This window comes from Physeter macrocephalus, chromosome 20 (assembly GCF_002837175.3).
Source record: "Physeter macrocephalus isolate SW-GA chromosome 20, ASM283717v5, whole genome shotgun sequence".
Taxonomy (NCBI): Eukaryota; Metazoa; Chordata; class Mammalia; order Artiodactyla; family Physeteridae; genus Physeter; species Physeter macrocephalus.
Genome location: NC_041233.1, coordinates 12,274,437 through 12,292,388, shown reverse-complemented (window position 1 = coordinate 12,292,388; position 17,952 = coordinate 12,274,437). Strand labels below are relative to the sequence as shown.

Genomic DNA, 17,952 nt, shown 5'->3' with positions numbered 1-17,952 from the left:
TTCACTAGAATTTTTTTCAGTCTAGGCTACGTGAACTACAATCTAGACTACAGAGTGCAGCACCTCAGTGATTGTTTTGGTTCCCTTGGTCCTTCTGCGTCCTTAACCTTGTACATGTCTATTTCTGGATAATCCAAAACATATCCCTTTTCTGCTCCTACGTGTAGGTGCTCCTAGAGATCATCACACAGTGAAATTGGGGCCACCCAGAATTAAGAGCTTTCAATCCTACCTGGGCTCACTGTCTATTTTATAGCTTTCTTGTCTTGGTCAGTTCCCCTCCCATTTGCCTCTAGTGCTGTCCTCAACTTTAGCCATTCTCCTCAAGCATTATATCCATAGTTCACCTCCTCAGTCTGACCATGTGTCCTAGGCAACTAGTTTCTCAGAGAAAATGGAAGCCATCTACTGTGAAATACCTGTCTTTCCCACCTTAAACATACCTCCACCTATATCAGTGGTTGTCAGCACTAGGTGCACGTTAACAGTACCTGGAGAATTTTTTTTCAGTCTCTGTCTTGCCCTGAGATCCTGCTTTAATTGGTCTGGGGTGGGAATTGGTATTTTTAAAAAGCTTCCCACACTATTCTATCAGTATGTTCAGCCAGGGCTGGGATCCACTGACCTATATCCATTCTTCTCTCATTTTCCCAGATCTCTGAAACACATGCCCTATCAGGTCAAAGCCAAATCCTTAAACAGTGTTTTCATTCAGTCCATTTAACTTTATTACTTCTCTTTTTTTGGAGGACAGGGGATTCCTGTCAGGAGTGCTACTCTTATGGGCTTGCCCCTAAGTCTTGTCCTAGGAGCAGTTCATATGACTTGCTCCACCCAAGTAACCAGAAGAAAACACACCCTGAGTGATAAGTACAGATTGTGCCCGGGGAGGGCAGTGGGGTACATGAGCAGTGGACTTGAGACTAGATCTCTCATATCAGAGTCCATCAAAGCAGTTCAGTTCCTGCTCTGTCACCCACCAGCTGTGTGACCTTGGCAGGTTCTTAAACCCCTAAAGCTAGGTTTCCTCTTACGTAAAATGTACTTCCTTCTTTGGTGCTATGGGCATAATCGAGATGAGTATAAAGTTCTTTACACAGAGCTGATAGGACATGATCAATAACTGGTGATCATGGACAGATTTGTTAGCGCTAAGCATCTTTTTTTATTTCTTCACTAAAAGCTCTCCATGAGTGATTTCATCTGCTTCCATAGTTTCCCAAGTATATCTCTCCATTCCTTATGTAAATCTTGAACTTCAGCCCATCTCTGCCTAGGTAATCCAATCTAGATTTCTAATCTCTCATGTAGGGCATTTGTCAATCAACAAGTCACTCATGCACTAATCATTCAACACTTTCTTTTGATAGTCTACTCTATGCCAGACACTGGTCTAAGTACTGCGGATATAGATATGAATAAAACAGAGTCCCTGTCTTCAAGTGTGTATATTTTGCTGTTTCTTTTCCATCTTCACAGTCATTGTATTAGTCAAGCCCATGGTACCAGTTTCCTGGGCCCCCTAGACTGCTAACTAGCCTCCCTACCCCTATTATTGCTTTCTTCCAATTCATTCTTCACAGAGAAGTGGAGTAATTATTTTAAACTTGAAATCTTTAAAAGCCAACATCCTGCTTAATATGCTTAAAAAATTCCCAGTAACTTGCTGGATTAAATTTAAGCTTCTTAAAAAGACCTTAATTCCTTTCCTATCGGCTTCCTCAGCCTCATTTCTTTCCAAGTATTCCTGCAAATTTGATATAGCAGCAGCAACACTAAACCTTTGTGGTTCCATAAACATCGCATGTTGCTTTGTGTGTCTGCGTAGACTTCCCTCTGTGTGTGCCTGGAAAAGTCCTTTTAGCTCTTTGAGTATCCTGCTTTCCCTGATTCCTCACCCTTCTCTGATAGAATCTATCATTATGTCTGGATAATGTTAAATCTCATAAAATTCTACTATGTTGTGTTTCTTATGATGCTATATTTATTTATCTACATATCTGTCTTCTCTTAAGCCAGAAGACCTTTTAGGGCAGGAATACAGTCTTACTTTTCACCTAGCACAATGCCTACACATAATATGTGCACCTACATTTACTGAATTTCATAAAAAGTTAATTAGAATATATACATAACAAAATGTTCAAATGAGGCTCATTCTGTCTCAGTTTTGGCTGAGGCTCCAAGACAGTAGTTGATGAGAATTCCCATATGCATATTCTTGGACCACTAGTGCTGCATTTGACAAGAGGTAGCTAAAAGTCAGTTTTGTAACCTCAGGGAACTCACCCCTTGAGGGTATATGCATGTTTAAGACAAAGTGACCAAGGAATGGGGATTTAGAGATAAGGTGTCTTCAGAGGGAGATGCAGTGTGTTCCTTTGAAGATGGAGAGAAGGAAAAACCTCTCTCACCGAACAAAAGCTTAGAGGGTTTCAAGGAGATGACTTGAAAAACTTGACCTGTTACCCATGAAGACTGTAGGCTAATTTAAAATCTTTGCAAGGAAAAGCCTAAACACTAGAAAGTGAGGTTAGAAAGCAAAGAGAGATTATTGCCTTGGAAATGGCCCGTGGTCTCAGGGTTTGTCAGGGTGAAAAATGCATGAGAAATGGGTATCTTGATATAGAGAGCAGACCTGGAGTCGTTTTAAAGGGACTTTGGACATGAAAAGCACTTCAAGGGACATTGGAACTCTAACTTTTGCATGACGTGGTCTACCAAAAAACCAAGGGCTGACAGTCTGTGATGGTTAATTTTAGGTGTCGAATGAGTCTGGGGTGACCAGATACTTGGTTAAATGTTATTTCTGGTGTGTCTGTTAGGGTGTTTCCAGAAGAGATTAACATTTGAATTGGTAGACTGAGTAAAGCAGATGGCCCTCCCCAGTGTGGGAGAGCATCATCTAATCTGTTGAGTATCTGAATAGAACCAAAAGGTAGAGGAAGGGAGAATTCTCTCTGGTTGAAAGCTTGAACTGAGACATTAGTCTTCTCCTGGGACTTATCCCACCAGTGTTCCGTGTTCTCATGCTTTTGGATTCAGCCCAGAACTACCCCCCTGGCTTTCCTGAGTCTCCATTTGGCAGATGGCAGATTGTGGGACTTTGCAGCCTTCATAATCCTGTGAGCCAATTCTTTATACTGTATCTTTGTATTGTTTATGTACATATAACATATATAATAAACATATAGCTATATATTTTACTATATATAATATTTTTTGCAACTGTCCTATTCGTTCTGCTTCTCTGGAGAACCCTAATACAGAGTCATAACCAGCCAGCTAGAGGGGAGTGCCACCCTGTAGGAACCTCAAATAAAGAATGAGATGCCTTCTGAAGTGGAGGGGATTCTGAAGAACTTGTATCATACATAGGCTCCAAGAAAGAGAATCCCTTTAAGCATTCAGCAAGCTCATTTCCTTTGCTGTAGCCAAAGGAAACCAATACTAGGTATCTCTTTGTTTTTCTAGTAAAATGTTGCCTGCCCTTTTCTTCTTCTTTTAGTTTGGCTTCCCACAGAAGCAGGCTGTTAGACATGGATATGAGCGCATATCGTTTATTTGGGAGGTGATACCAAGAAGCACGGGCAGGGGAATGGGTAGCGAGATAAACAAGGGAAGGAAGCCAGTAACGCATTAGAAACTGAGTAGGTTTCTGCTATGGGAGCTGAAGCTCAGTCCTGCTCTGGATGCAGTGAAGAAGGTACCCCAGAGTTATCATGACCAAGGGAGCTGGGTCTCCATCAATTCTTGTCAGTCATGTGTTGAGGGATGCTCCTTGGAACATGAATTCCTCAGAAGTTCTGGCCTGATCTGGATGCACAAGGAGTGGGCTCCAGTGGCCAAAGAAAGTCCTCATGTGTAGACTCATGGCACTTGGAGGTGGAAGCTGAGGGTGCCCTGCACTGAGCGTGATGGTGATGGCAGAGCAGTGACAGCAGTTGCCTCCCACCCTTCCCCCTCCTCCTACATGAGTCCTGGAGGTGGGGAGAGAGGAGGAACAACACCCTGCTGGGAGACAGGAGAATCCCACTGTATGAACCCTTCTAATATTGCAGTAGCCCCAAGCTGAAGGAGGGGAGAAACTCAACATTTGAATGGAGTGTTGAGTTTTACTTTTGCCAGAACTGAGCATTTTGATGCCTGAAATGAATACTCTTGGGACTAAAAGTGACCAGAGGATGATTTCCACTCTGATAGTCACCAGGAAAGTCATGGGACCTGCCCTAGATTTCATTGAATAAATGGGGAAGAACTACAAGGAAAGGGCTTAACCGATAGTGTAAAATATAGTGGTTTTCTCATTGCATGAGTTCCACTCATATGCCATTCAGCTGAAAAATTAAAAATTTAATTAATCAGATTTGTTGTCTATAGAATAATAAATACACTAATAAAAAAGCGTTTATTGAGAAATTTCCCTGTGACCAACTCTGCACTAAGAACTAAGATATTGTACAGGATCAGTCCTTGTCCCTAAGTGGTATTCACTACAGTGTAGTTGGGAATCCAGATTATTGGCAGAATTTTTCATTAATAACTGAGTAATTTTGTGATCTCAAGGACTGATTTTTCCATCCATTACTTAGATACCATGTTTCTTATAACTACTAGTAATTTTCAAATAAGCCTTTAATCCCTGATGATTTACTTAAGTATTTATTATTACGCTCACTGGCAGTTGTTGACTTAAAATTTCTGGTGGGAAAGAGGCTTAAGGTGAAGTAAAATCACAAATCTGTGTATAAGGTTTTATTAAGTAGTGGATATATTACTTCACTAATTTGAATTTATGGGTCACCTATATGATTATATAACTGATGATTCCCAAAGCAACTGAGATGTTTGTTAGCTCCGGAAGTATCATGAGGTCAGCAGAAGCAAAGGTGATAGAACATTTAAAATAATTTTTCCTTAAAATTAATATCAACACAATTTTAATTAAACAAAATCATCGAAGTTAACATAATAAAAGATGCAAAATGGGACAATATGCTATTTTTCCAGTTTATCAGACCAACTGGTATAAAAGTGTTTGGTAGAAAATCAGACCTGATCATACATGTTGGGGGAGGTCCTTGAGAAAAAGTTTATTAGACAGTGTATCTCTCCTTTTTGGTCTCTTCAGAGTGGTATGATGTTTTCCTAGATGGAATTGAGACCCCCCTGGTTATCTATAGTGGGTAAGGATTGGGGTTTAGGGAGAGGGGGTAAATTCTCCATTGACCTGGACACAGTGACTGTGGACTTGTCAACCATGTTAGGGTGATCAGATGCTTTGGATGGAAGAGGAGGATCCTGTGACGTAGTGAAAGAGCAGGGATTTGTCATGAGGAAATCAGGATTTGAGTCACACCTTTGCCCCTTGCTCTGATTTTAGGCAGTTCACTTGTCTCTGAGTCTCCCTTTCTACACCCGAGGAATAGAGATGCTAATTAAACTGAAAGTGAGGCCCTAGGTTCTGGCTCATGAGCTCATGTGCCTGTCAGATTGGAGTAATAATCAGAGGGTCAGTGGATTTTTGACCTGAAGAGAAAGGCATTAAATCCCAAAGCTGTGAAAAGAACTAAAGATCTTGATGATCTTTGGTTAGTAGGTGTCCACCACCCAGTCATTGCTAATGTCATATAACATATTTTTACTTTACTGAACACTTTTAACTTTGCTTCAAGGTGCATAGCATTGTTATCCCTGTTTTCTATATAAGGAAACCAAAATTCAGTGAGTTAAAATATCTTGTTTAATGTCACAAAGCCAATAAAGAACAGAGGTCAAGCTAGGATAAGAATCCAGTTCTCTTTGTCCTAAATCCTGTGTTCTCGTTAAAAGAAAATTTGTTCAGGAAAAGAACTGGGCATGTCCAAAAGCAGAGTCAAGGAGCTACAGATGAGAACAAGAGTTAAGACAGGTCCCTAGAGAGGTACAGAATGCAAAGGATTGGGATTTCACGTGAGGGATAGAGAAGACAAACAGAAACACCTAAGACACCAAGATTAATAGTAGAAAATAAGGTGTAAGCCAGAAATTTTCTATCATCCAAGAAAGAAAGTCAGCAAAAAAGCTGAAAAGCCCTCAGGTTGTGATTTCATGCCTGAAAAGATCTTAAGGTCGATATTGGGGAGGACCCTCACACCCTCACTAAACAAAACTATTCTACTTAACTTTAATTACTACAGTTAAATTCACTGTGTCAGAGGAAAATGTCAGTCATTTTATTGAATAGGGGTTTCTGTAAAAAACCAATTGAATTAACTTTTTTTTTTACTTTTAAAATAGATGCTTGTTATTATGCAGACAGAGCCTATAGGTTTTATAGATGTTACTGACTTTTCTACCCAGCTCCTCAAAAAGTAATATTTAAATACCACTGTCTTAGCCACAAAAACCAGGCCAACCATATTCTGATTTTGTCATGGATACAAAGTCCAATACACAGTTTGGTCCTATATCACATTCACAGAGGAAATTGGTCCAGAGATGTTCAGGAATTTACCCAGAACCAAGACTTGAACCTATGTTCTCATGTTAGGTTCTTGTTGTTAACTAGTCTTTTATTCCTCCAAGCCAATCAAATAAATGCCTAAGAATAGTAGATGGGTTATGGTGAGGGTTTGGATTGTTCTAAGAATATCTTTTTAATATAAATAATAAATGCAACTGAAGACAAACTTATTATAAATGTGATCTCTGTGAGGGAGAGTGATTCATAGCTCATTTGCATCATGACTCATAGCTCTTGGAAAAGAACAAGATTCCAAGGAAATAGTGATTTTTATTCAGATCTGGTCAGTTGTTTAACCACTTTCATCTCCTTCTTTTTGAAAAACAACAACAGAAGTACTACAGCCAGGTAGAATGCTTAAAAAAGCATCAATATATAAACCTTCATTACCTAAATCACGTGATAATAGAAGTTCTCTGCTGTGTTCATACATCTGAGAGAACTGATAATAGTTATTTCTGGAAAGAATAGCTATTGATGAGAGGCTTTAAAAAATAAGGATTAGGAGTGCATTAGAACATCACCGTTACTCACGATAGACTTCTCCATTGCCATGACTCAGTCTTAACCCACGTGTCTTTCAGAACCGGTAGCGTATCTTAAAGATTAGCTTCTCATAACCCAAATTGGAGAGGGTATCAGAATTCATTCAGACTGAAAGTGTACTAGATGATGGGATGAATAATAAAATGTGCAGGAGAAAATTCTCTCAAGAAACTAATCCTCCCCCAACAGCTTCAAGGGAAACAAAAACAGCTCACTGCAAAAAAGTACATCTCTTGGTTTCCCAGCTAGGAGATTATTTGAAGAATACCTGTTATTTGACACCAATGCAGAATCTCTCCTTATCCTTTTCATATTTATTTTTCCTTTGTCTGCCTCCTATTGTAATCCAGGATGAAAATGAAAATAGATAACTTGTGTAAATCAAGTCAGTTGCAAGTAATAACAAAATCAACAAAAACTCGGCTCAGACTAGATTATAAAGTGACTGATTTATTGGCTTATGTAACTAGAAAGTTCAAAGGAAATCAGGCATGGTTTAGTTTAGGGACACAAAGGATGCTAGTGTCTTTATGTCTGTGGGCGTCTGTCACTCAGGACTACTGTTCTCCATATTGGTCTTGTTCTGAGGCAGACTTTTCCCTGGAAGTGAGATTTACTGAACCCAATTTCCAGTATACCAGTTTATCAAGCTTAGGGAAAATGGGGAAAATTTCTATTAGATCTTTTCCAATAAATCCAGAGAAGCACTTAGACTCCCATTGGACCAGCTGTGTTGAACTCCCCACCCTGAATCAATCACTGAAGCTAAGGGGATAGACTGTGTTAACGGTCAACCCTGGGGGTCATGTGACTACCATGGTTGAGAGGAGTGGGGCAAAGAGGTGAGGTCAGCTGATGTGATCCACATGGAGTGAAAGCAGGGGAGGAGAGCCATGTTTTCTGTTACTGGAAAAAGAGATGGGCAGGCAAAAGCAATTTATATTTACTATATAACCTGCTGGTTACCATGTTTTGAACCCAAAAGTGTTCCCTAGGGCCCAGAGCCAACTCTTCTTTCCTATGACATTGCTCCTGAGGGGCAAAATGGATCCTCCTCTCAGCAGCCTCTGCTGTGCCTCCATCTTGGACCCAAATTCTCTCTTAATAACCTGCCCCCTTGCTGGTTTCATTACAGCCCAATTTGCCTACAAAAGAACCATGTTCTTTAACCTGCCTGGAGTATATCACTATTAAACTTGAGAGGAAAGAAGCTTAGCAGAGAGTGAAGAGGAAAAATACTTTTTTCTTTCCAATATTATAGGAATTCATGTTGATTACATTTCCTTTTCTCAAAGAGTCAAATTCCCCCATCAATCTGGACTTATTAACACAAGTACAAGAGACTGTAATGACTAAAGGATTAGATATGGGATGGTAGCATGATTTGCCTTTGTTTACAGTCCTGATGTGCCAGACTTACCTGTGTCTAATAGATGTTGAAACATTTTTCTTAGATTTAAAAGAATTAAATCCTTTCAAGAAATAGAGCTCAAAATCAAATGAGACAGTTGGAGCAGCTGAATTAATAAAATCTCTGCTTATGGTTATACTTTTACTCCTAAGGAATTTATGGGGAGCTGAAATTCTCTGGTCTGGAAATGGAAAACAGCTTGATGAATATTGACATTTATTTAACATCTAGTTCATGTTTTCTGTGCAAACCAGAATTTAGCTCACTGTTCAGATAATGTCTGCTTTGTTACATCCCTGCTGTCTTAAATGTTTGGCAATTGAATTGAATTGACAACGAAGGTGCTAAGGCATTTTGCTCATCTGGAAACTGAATATAAAACCACAGAGATGACAATTTTTAATTTCTTTTGGTGTAGCTTCCAAGATTGTCATGTTCTATGTATACACATGCCAAGTACCTTCTCCCAAAGTAAAGGATGAACTGCGCAGGTGGCCAGTGGGTCGAACTGGAAGATTCTTCCTACGTTGCGCTGAGATGAGGCCCCAATCACTGGTATAACACTGGAACTTGATTTGAGTGATGACTTATAAAGAGACAACCTTAAACAACTGACTCACGGAGTGAGTCACCCTTGCTGAGCTGTGTACTTTCATTATCCTCAGAAAACTATCAAGAAATTGTCTCATCACTTGCCTAATGCAAATGGAAATATCTAGCATATCGATTCCACTCCCAGTTTACACTCTGGATAGAGACCAATTTACACCTGGGGAATGTGCCAGGATCCTGCTGGGGCAAAATTGTGAAACAGGCAGAAATTGTCTTCCTGCAGCAGTTCTCCCCCTTCTAGTGCATATGTACCCCTTACCACTCAGAACCCAAGCTTTTCCCCTCTCCTCCCCTCTTCCCTCTCTCTCTGTGTCTCCCGTCTCTCTCTCCCCCTCTCTCTCTCACACGCACCCCGTGCATTCACGCACACACGCACACACTCTCCCAGTCACTTCCTGGGTTCTGATGGCGGGACATTGTGGTTCTCTCACCAGATGACACCTTCTGCCCTGAAACTTTCCCCAGTCCCTTGCTCCCTTCCTCTGCACCAAACTAATCCTCTAAATTCCTCTCCCTTGGGCCTTGCTAAGTGGTTGAAGTTAATCTGATAAACATGGATTTGCGTATTGAGCTAGGTAGTTGACAAGAGACATTTACATAATATCAGAAAAACCTAATTTATGGAAGACTCAAAACTTTCCTTCCGGCCAATATTTGCATACTTGGCACCTGAATAACTACTATTTGGAAAAGCATCACGGTTTGGTACAAAGTATGGACCAGGAGTTAGACAGATTGTCTTCTCCATCTGGGTAATCTTGAATAAGTCTTTTAACGTTTTTGAGATTAGGTATTCTTACCTCTAAAAAAGGAAGAACCAGTGCTTTCTTTTCTCACTACAGTGGCCATCTGCTGGTTATGCCTGCTTGGCAGATATTTCCCCTCCTTCCCGATTTTCCTTTGCACAAACACCTCTTCCCACACTCAGTCCATGTGCTTTGCTTTATGATACCCTGGACCCCAGTCAATTCAAAACAGTTTGAGTTAGTCTGGGGACTTTTGCTGCAACTACTAGAAAAGAAGTGAGCTCTTTCCACTGGTAACTTCACGTGCCCAGTGGCCACATTTGCCACCACTTGCGGAGACCTACAGACCTAAGACACCAGGTTGGCAACACCAGCAGAAGTGTGTGATCAGCTTCTTTCTCTGCGGATCTGCCTGTCAGTCATAGGAAAGATCACTGGCTGGCCCTGATTGGGTCAGGAGCCTGCCATCCTTGAATCTGGCCATGCTTGTTGCCAGATCTATTCCTAAGCTACAATAAATCTTCCTGTTTGCTTAAACTGTATTTGAGTTGGGTTTTGTCACTTATGGACAAGAGAGTTCCAACGAATCCAGCTTGAAAGTAATAAAAAGAATTCCATGAACAACTGGCTGCTGTTCTATAGCAGGGTTTGGCAAACTTTTTCTGTCAGGGGCCAGGTAGGAAATATTTCAGAGTTCGTGGGCTACAGAATCTGTCACAACTCTCCATCTCTACCACTGTAGTAAGAGCAGTCCTAGGCAATACAGAGATGATTAGTGTGGCTGTGTCAGACTTATTTGTTTTTATGTAGAAGAAACCATATTTCATCTATAAATACTGTTGTTTTTTTTAAACATCTTTATTGGAGTATAATTGCTTTACAATGGTGTGTTAGTTTCTGCTGTATAACTCCATGCCACTCTCTCACTTTGTCCCAGCTTACCTGTCCCCCTCCCTGTGTCCTCAAGTCCATTCTCTACGTCTGTGTCTTTATTTCTGTCCTGCACCTAGGTTCTTTAGAACCATTTTTTTTTTTAGATTCCATATATATGTGTTAGCATACGGTATTTGTTTTTCTCTTTCTGACTTACTTCATTTCTTTTTACAGATGAGTAATATTCCATTGTATATATGTGCCACATCTTCTTTATCCATTCATCTGTTGATGGACACTTAGGTTGCTTCCATGTCCTGGCTATTGTAAATAGAACTGTAATGAACATTGTGGTACATGACTCTTTTTGAATTATGGTTCTCTCAGGGTATATGCCCAGTCAAAAAATCTATAAGTACTATTTATGGATGCTGAAATTTGAATTTCATGTATCTTGAAATATTATTCTTTTGATTTTTTTCAACCATTTAAAAATGTAAAAATCACTCTTAGTATGAAAACAAGAGGCATGCAGTGGTTTTCTCACCCTTGCTCTACCAGAATAGTTGACTGCAAGACTCCCAGCAACTGCCTTTCTGGAGACTGAAAAAAAAGGTTCAGTTGGCAAAGAACACTTACAGCCTTCTGTATAGTCACTGAATCAATCATTTTCAGTGACTCTGGGTCCTTTGTTTTTGTTTTTTTTTGGCTATCCTGACAGGTAATGTCTGCCTAGTTAATAGAATTGGGCACAGAGTGAATTTGATATGAATGTTAAATGATCCAACCATTAGATTTTCTATATATTTGTCAAATTATATTTTTCCCTAAGGGACCTTTTAAATTATGTAATCAACTCAAACATTGAATTGAAGAGAGCCCTAAGTTAAGTAATTGATCAATGTAGTCAATAAAAATAGGCTCACCTAATAGAGAATACATTAAAGAGTACTTATCCTTAGAGAGGAATGATTGCAACTGATTTATGGTCAAGACATGAATATAAAGATGGTGGCTAAGAGAGGAAGGTAAAATGTGGTATAAGAAACTCCAAATACTGAAATAGCATATGTACCAATGTAAAGTGTACTTTATCATCATCATTAACACTCTCCTGTTATAGGCATGCCTATGTGCTAGGGGCTCTTTACTTATTTTATATATCTATAACAGAAATTATGTGGACATCGTTTTATGTTAGTAAATTAAGTGATGTCGGTAGAAAATTGTTCAAGGACAAGAAGCAACAAAAATATTAAAATTTTCAGGTAATGTTCAGGCATTTGAGAGTAAGTAACCCAACACCCCATTAGCTCTCTTTTCAAATTGTTCTGGGTACAGTGATTATTCTTTTAACACTATGGATTATTACCTAAAACCATTATTGCCCATGGATTACCAAATCACTCTGAATGAATATAATTGAAAGACACTCCAAATACTTGAAATGACTTCAAAGTAATTTTCAAGAGCTAACCCTAAGGTCCTCCTTTCATATAGAAGAGTTCCTTAGCTGAAATACACCTTTAGAATGACTGTGTGAGAAAAGCGAGGCAAAAATATACCTGAATGTCCAATCACCCTGACGCCAAAATGAACAGCAATTTCTTTTAAAAACAAAAACCCTGTATCTTCTGTGCAGCACTTAAATTTTATTGAGATAGATGTATTCTGTACACCAAATCCAACCTGATTCCCATAAATAAAGTTGAGTGGGAAAATGCAATCCTCCACTTTATTTTGCTGCAGAGAAGAACTGATTCATGAGAATTGGTGGTTTTCTGTTCTGTTTTCATTTGATTTTTTACTTTAGCACAGTTTTCAGACACCCAGACCTACAAGCTTTAATTCCTGTTGGGACAAAGGGACCTAGAGAGGTAGCCATCAGTAACATCAGTGTCACGCTATAGTGTCTCCAAGTGAAGATGGCTCCAAGCCAAAGAGATTCTTACATGTGCAATAAAAAAGGCATGCCCTTTCAAGCAGGATGAAAACAGTGATAAAATAATTCTCACTACCAACATCTTTCCATCTGGTTTTCTATTATTTCTAGACCTCAGTGCTTAAAGCACTTTTTCAAGAAAAGAAGTTCACCTAAAGTTGCCTTCTCTCTCTTTTCTATTTATTTCTCCCCTATTCTCTTCTACTTTCTGTTCTAAAATCACTGCTCTGACATTTATTCCCCCATTGAAAAACTCTCAGGGGCTCTCAAAGGCAAAGAGCACATGAAGTTCAAACTCTTAGCGTAATATTCAAGGTGGTAATTTTGAATATTCACGGATTCAGATCTCCACAGGAGATTTAAACTTGCCTTCCCAACCTTTATTCCCACCAGTGCCCTTCAGACATTGTTAAAATTGTTAAACAATCAGGAAGTTTCACAATTTCTGATTCATACTCTTTCTTCGCCAAACCTTTTCGCAAACTGTTTCTTCTCACACCATCTGCTGAAAGTCTCTCTGTTCTTCAAATGTAGTCAGTTTTTCTAAGAAACCTTCCAGTATCTCCAGTGGGGTTTGGATATTATTGTGTTTCCACAGCACTGTTTTATAGCACTCATTAGAATGAGTGCTATAATATCAATTAAGCACTCATTATATTAATTATATTAACGTTTGTATTTTTACATGTCATCTTTCCTAGTAGAGAACAAAGGTGTTTACAGAGAATAACTAGATTTTTTTCGATCATTGTATCCCTAGGATTTTGCTTTAAAACACAAAGGCAGTTCATAATATGTTTGCTGTATTAGAAAATAAAATAATACTTCTCTCTTTCCTTCTCCTTCCTTTTCTTTACTTCCTTCATGCCTTCTCTCAATTTTTGGGGCTGTCTTTTTTCCCTCTGTAATTCTACAAACTTTCTTCTTTTCCCTTTTCCTCTTTTTCTATCCATTTTTTTCCTTCATTCATTTTTCCATTCCTTCACTTGCTTCTTCTTTTGCTGCTCCTTATTTTCATCTTCACTATTGGGGATTTAATATGTATTTCCCACCATTTATTTACCTGTCCTTTTGTATTTTTATTGTAAAATGTTGAACATGTTCTAAAGCAAATTTTGGTAATGCATAATTATTTAATAACTCACTCATTTGTTTCATTTCTTTTCTTTTCTTTTTTTTTTTTTTTTTTTGGTACGCGGGCCTCTCATCGCTGTGGCCTCTCCCGTTGCGGAGCACAGGCTCCGGACGCGCAGGCTCAGCGGCCATGGCTCACGGGCCCAGCCGCTCCACGGCATGTGGGATCTTCCCAGACCGGGGCATGAACCCGTGTCTCCTAAATCGGCAGGCGGACTCACAACCACTGCGCCACCAGGAAAACCCCCATTTTATTTTATTAAGTAAATATTTTGTTGTTTAATCACTAGTGCCAGGCCCTGTTCTAAGCACTGGAGATCCAAACTGGTTAACAGAGTCACTGTTCTCACGGAGATTATGTTTTTGTCGGGGGAAACAGGAAAAAATAAATCTCACAAAAAGCAAAAAATGTACTGTAATGATGAATGTTAGGTACAGAATTTGAAAATAGACATCGAATGGCAAATGCTTAATCCCAGCAATGACAGTTATGAGTGTCAGACTCACCCTTTAGCCACACACAAATGTGAAAGTCTAAAAGATAATAGGTAGCAACTCTTTTCAGGCATTTAACAATAGACCTGCTGAACAGTTATCCTTTAAAAAAAAAAACAAACAACCCATGAGGTGAACAACACATTTACCCTGGCTTTCTGGTTAGGAGCACTTTCCAAACCATAGCACAGTGAAATAGAAAACAGAGATCAGCAGTGTCCAAGGTAGGAGTTTAGAGATTTGTGGTAGATGGAATTGTGAAGCAGGTGAGTAGAGAGAAGGTAGCTGTTTAAAGATGGAACTTCAGAAATCTTTACCAAGATTCCCTTGAGCCACTGGCTCTGCACTCAGAGCCAAGACTCCATGAGACTCAGAAGAGAATTACTTACGGGCTGTGAGATGAATGGAGATTCTAGAGGTTGAATAGTGCTGAGAAACATTAAAGGTCCATTGAGGCAGAGTAATGGGACCTTGTTCTGAATGAATACATTTGGTGTTGGGAATTCAGTTGAGATGCCAAGAAAACCACATACTGGGGCTTTCATCTCTTCTTGCCCTGGAGCAAGAGTTCCTCTAGACATGTTCTAACAAAGCCTAAAACCAAGCCTCAAAAGGATCAAATGGAGCCACCACCAGCCAGAAAGAAACTCAGTACTCTTCAAGAAAAAAAAAACAACAGAGATTTAAAACAAAAATTATGGTAAATCTGAGACTGTACACCTAAAACTAACATGATATTGTAAATCAACTATAATAAAAAAACCTCAAAAAATGTTTTAAAAATTGTGGTAAAAACCACATAACATAAAAGTTACTATCTTAACCATTTTTTCAGTGTACAGTTAAGTAGGGCTTACCATATTCACATTGTTGTGCAACAAATCTCTAGAAATTTTTCACTGTGCAAAACTGAAACCTCTATACCATTTGAATATTTTTCCATTTCTGCCTTCTCTCAATCCCTGACAACCATTATTTCTGTTTCTATGAGATTGATTTAGATACTTAGTAAGAGTGGAATATTACAATATGTGTCTTGTTGTGACTTATTTCACTTGGAAAAGTGTCCTCAAGGTTCATCAATGTTGTATAATGTGACAAGATTTCTTTCTTTTTCAAAGCTGAATAATATTCCAGTATATGTTAATACACACTTTCTTTTTTCATAGTTTTCATTGAATAAAGATTCTTTGAATTCTGTAGTGCTTTACAATTTTCAAAAGTTTCACATGCGTGATTTCATATAGTACCATAATAACCCTTATTTTCCCATCCCTTTTTAGCCCCTTTCCTTTCCCTCTCCCCACTGGTAACCACTAGTTTGTTCTCTAAATCTGTGAGTCTGCTTCTTCTTTGTTTTATTGAGTAGTTTGTTGTATTTTTTAGATTCCACATAAATGATATCATACAGTATTTGTCTTTCTCTGCCTGACTTATTTCACTTAGCACAATGCCCTCCAAACCCACCCATGTTGCTGCACATGGCATTATTTCATTCTTTTTTATGTCTGAGTAGTATTTCAGTGTTTGTGTGTGTGCATACCACATCTTCTTTATCCACTTATCTGTTGATGGACATTTAAGTTGCTTCTGTACTTTGGCAACTATAAATAATCCTGCTATGAACATGGGGATGCATGTGTCTTTTTGAATTAGTGTTTTTGTTTTTTACTGATACATACTCAGGAGTGGAATTTCTGGGTCATATGGTAGTTATATTTTTAGCTTTTTTGAGAAACACTCATACTGTTTTCCATAGTGGTTGCACCAATTTACATTTCCATGAACAGTGTAGGAGGGCTCCCTTTTCTCCACATCCTTGCCAATATTTGTTATTTGTGTTCTTCTTGATGATAGCCATTCTGACAGGTGTGAGGTGATCTCTCGTTGTTTTGATTTGCATTTCCCTGATGATTAGTGATGGTGAGCATTTTTTCTTGTGCCTATTGGCCATCTGCATTTCCTCTTTGGAAAAATGTTTATTCAGTTCTTCTCCCCATTTTTAATTAGGCTGTTTGTTTTTTTGATGTTTGGGTTCTATGAGCTGTTTATATGTGTTGGATTTTAATCCCTTATTGGCCATATTGTTTGCAAATATCTTCTCAGTAGGTTGTCTTTTTGTTTTGCTGAAGGCTTTTGCTGTGCAAAAGCTTTTAAGTTTAATCATGTCCCCCCTTTTTTTTTTGCTTTTGTTTCCTTTGCTTTAAGAGACAGATCCAAAAAATATTGCTACAGTTTATGTCAAAGAGTGATCTGCTCTAGGAATGTTTGTTTTCCTCTAGAAGTTTTATAGTCCACTCTTACATTTAGGTCTGTAATTCATTTTGAGTTTATTTTTGTATATGTTGTTAGAGAATGTTCTAATTTCATTCTTTTACATGTAGCTGTTCAGTTTTCCCAGTACCACTTATTTATATGCATTTTTTTTTTTTGGCCGTGCCACGCAGTTTGTGGAATCTTAGTTCCCCAACCCGGGATCGAACCTGGGCCCTCCGCAGTGAGAGCGAGGACCCCTCACCACTGGACCACCAGAGAATTCCCCCCAGTACCACTTATTGAAGAGACTGTCTTTTCTCCATTGTATATTCTTGCCTCTTTTGTCATAGATTGATCATAAGTATGTGGGTTTATTTCTGGGCTCTCTATTCTGTTCCATTGATCTCTGTGTCTGTTTTTGTGCCAATACCATAATATTCTGATTACTGTAGCTTTGTAGTGTAGTCCAAAGTCAGGAAGTGTGATTCCTCCATCTCTGTTCTTCTTTCTCAAGATCGTTTTGGCTATTCAGAGTCTTTTCTGTTTCCATATAATTTTTAAAATTATTCTTGTTCTATGAAAAATACCTTTGCTATTTTGATAGGGATTGCATTGAATCTGTAGATTGCCTTGGGTAGTATAGTCATTTTCACAATGTTGATTCTTCCAATACAAGAACATTGTATACCTCTCCATCTGTTTGTATCATCTTTAATTTCTTTCATCAGTGTCTTATAGTTTCCTGAGTACAGGTCTTTTACCTCCTTAAGTTTATTCCTAGGTATTTTATTCTTTTTGATGCAATGGTAAATTAGGTTGTTTCCTTAATTTCTCTTTCTGATAGTTCATTGTTAATGTATAGAAATACAACAGATTTATATATATTAATTTTGTATCCTACAACTTTATAAAATTCATTGATGAGCCCTAGTAGTTTTCTGGTGGCATCTTTAGGATTTTCTATGTATAGTATCATGTCATCTGCAAACGGTGACAGTTTTACTTCTTTTCCAATTTGGATTCCTTTTTCTTTTTTTTCTCTGATTGCTGTGGCTAACACTTCCAAAACCATGTTGAATAAAAGTGGCAAATGTAGATATCCTTTTCTTGTTCCTGATCTTAGAGGGAATGCTTTTAGCTTTTCACCACTGAGCATGATGTTAGTGGTGGGTTTGTCATATATGGCTTATATTATGTTGAGATATGTTCCCTCTATGCCCACTTTCTGGAGAGTTTAAAAATTATAAATAGATGTTGAACTTTATCAAAAGCTTTTTCTGCATCTATTGAGGTGATCATATGGTTTATATTCTTCAGTTTGTTAATGTAGTGTATCATATTGATTGATTTGCCGATAGTGAAAAATTTTTGCATCCCTAGGATAAATCCCACTTGATCTCAGTGTTTGATTCTTTGAATATATTGTTGGATT

The 17,952-nt window shown here is 38.5% G+C and overlaps 1 protein-coding gene across 9 annotated transcripts in view; it reads left to right on the top strand.

The window, feature by feature from the left end:
- FAM13C (family with sequence similarity 13 member C) overlaps positions 1–17,952 on the top strand; it is a 401,019-nt gene that overhangs the window by 188,481 nt on the left and 194,586 nt on the right. The gene's annotated exons all lie outside the window — the stretch shown is intronic.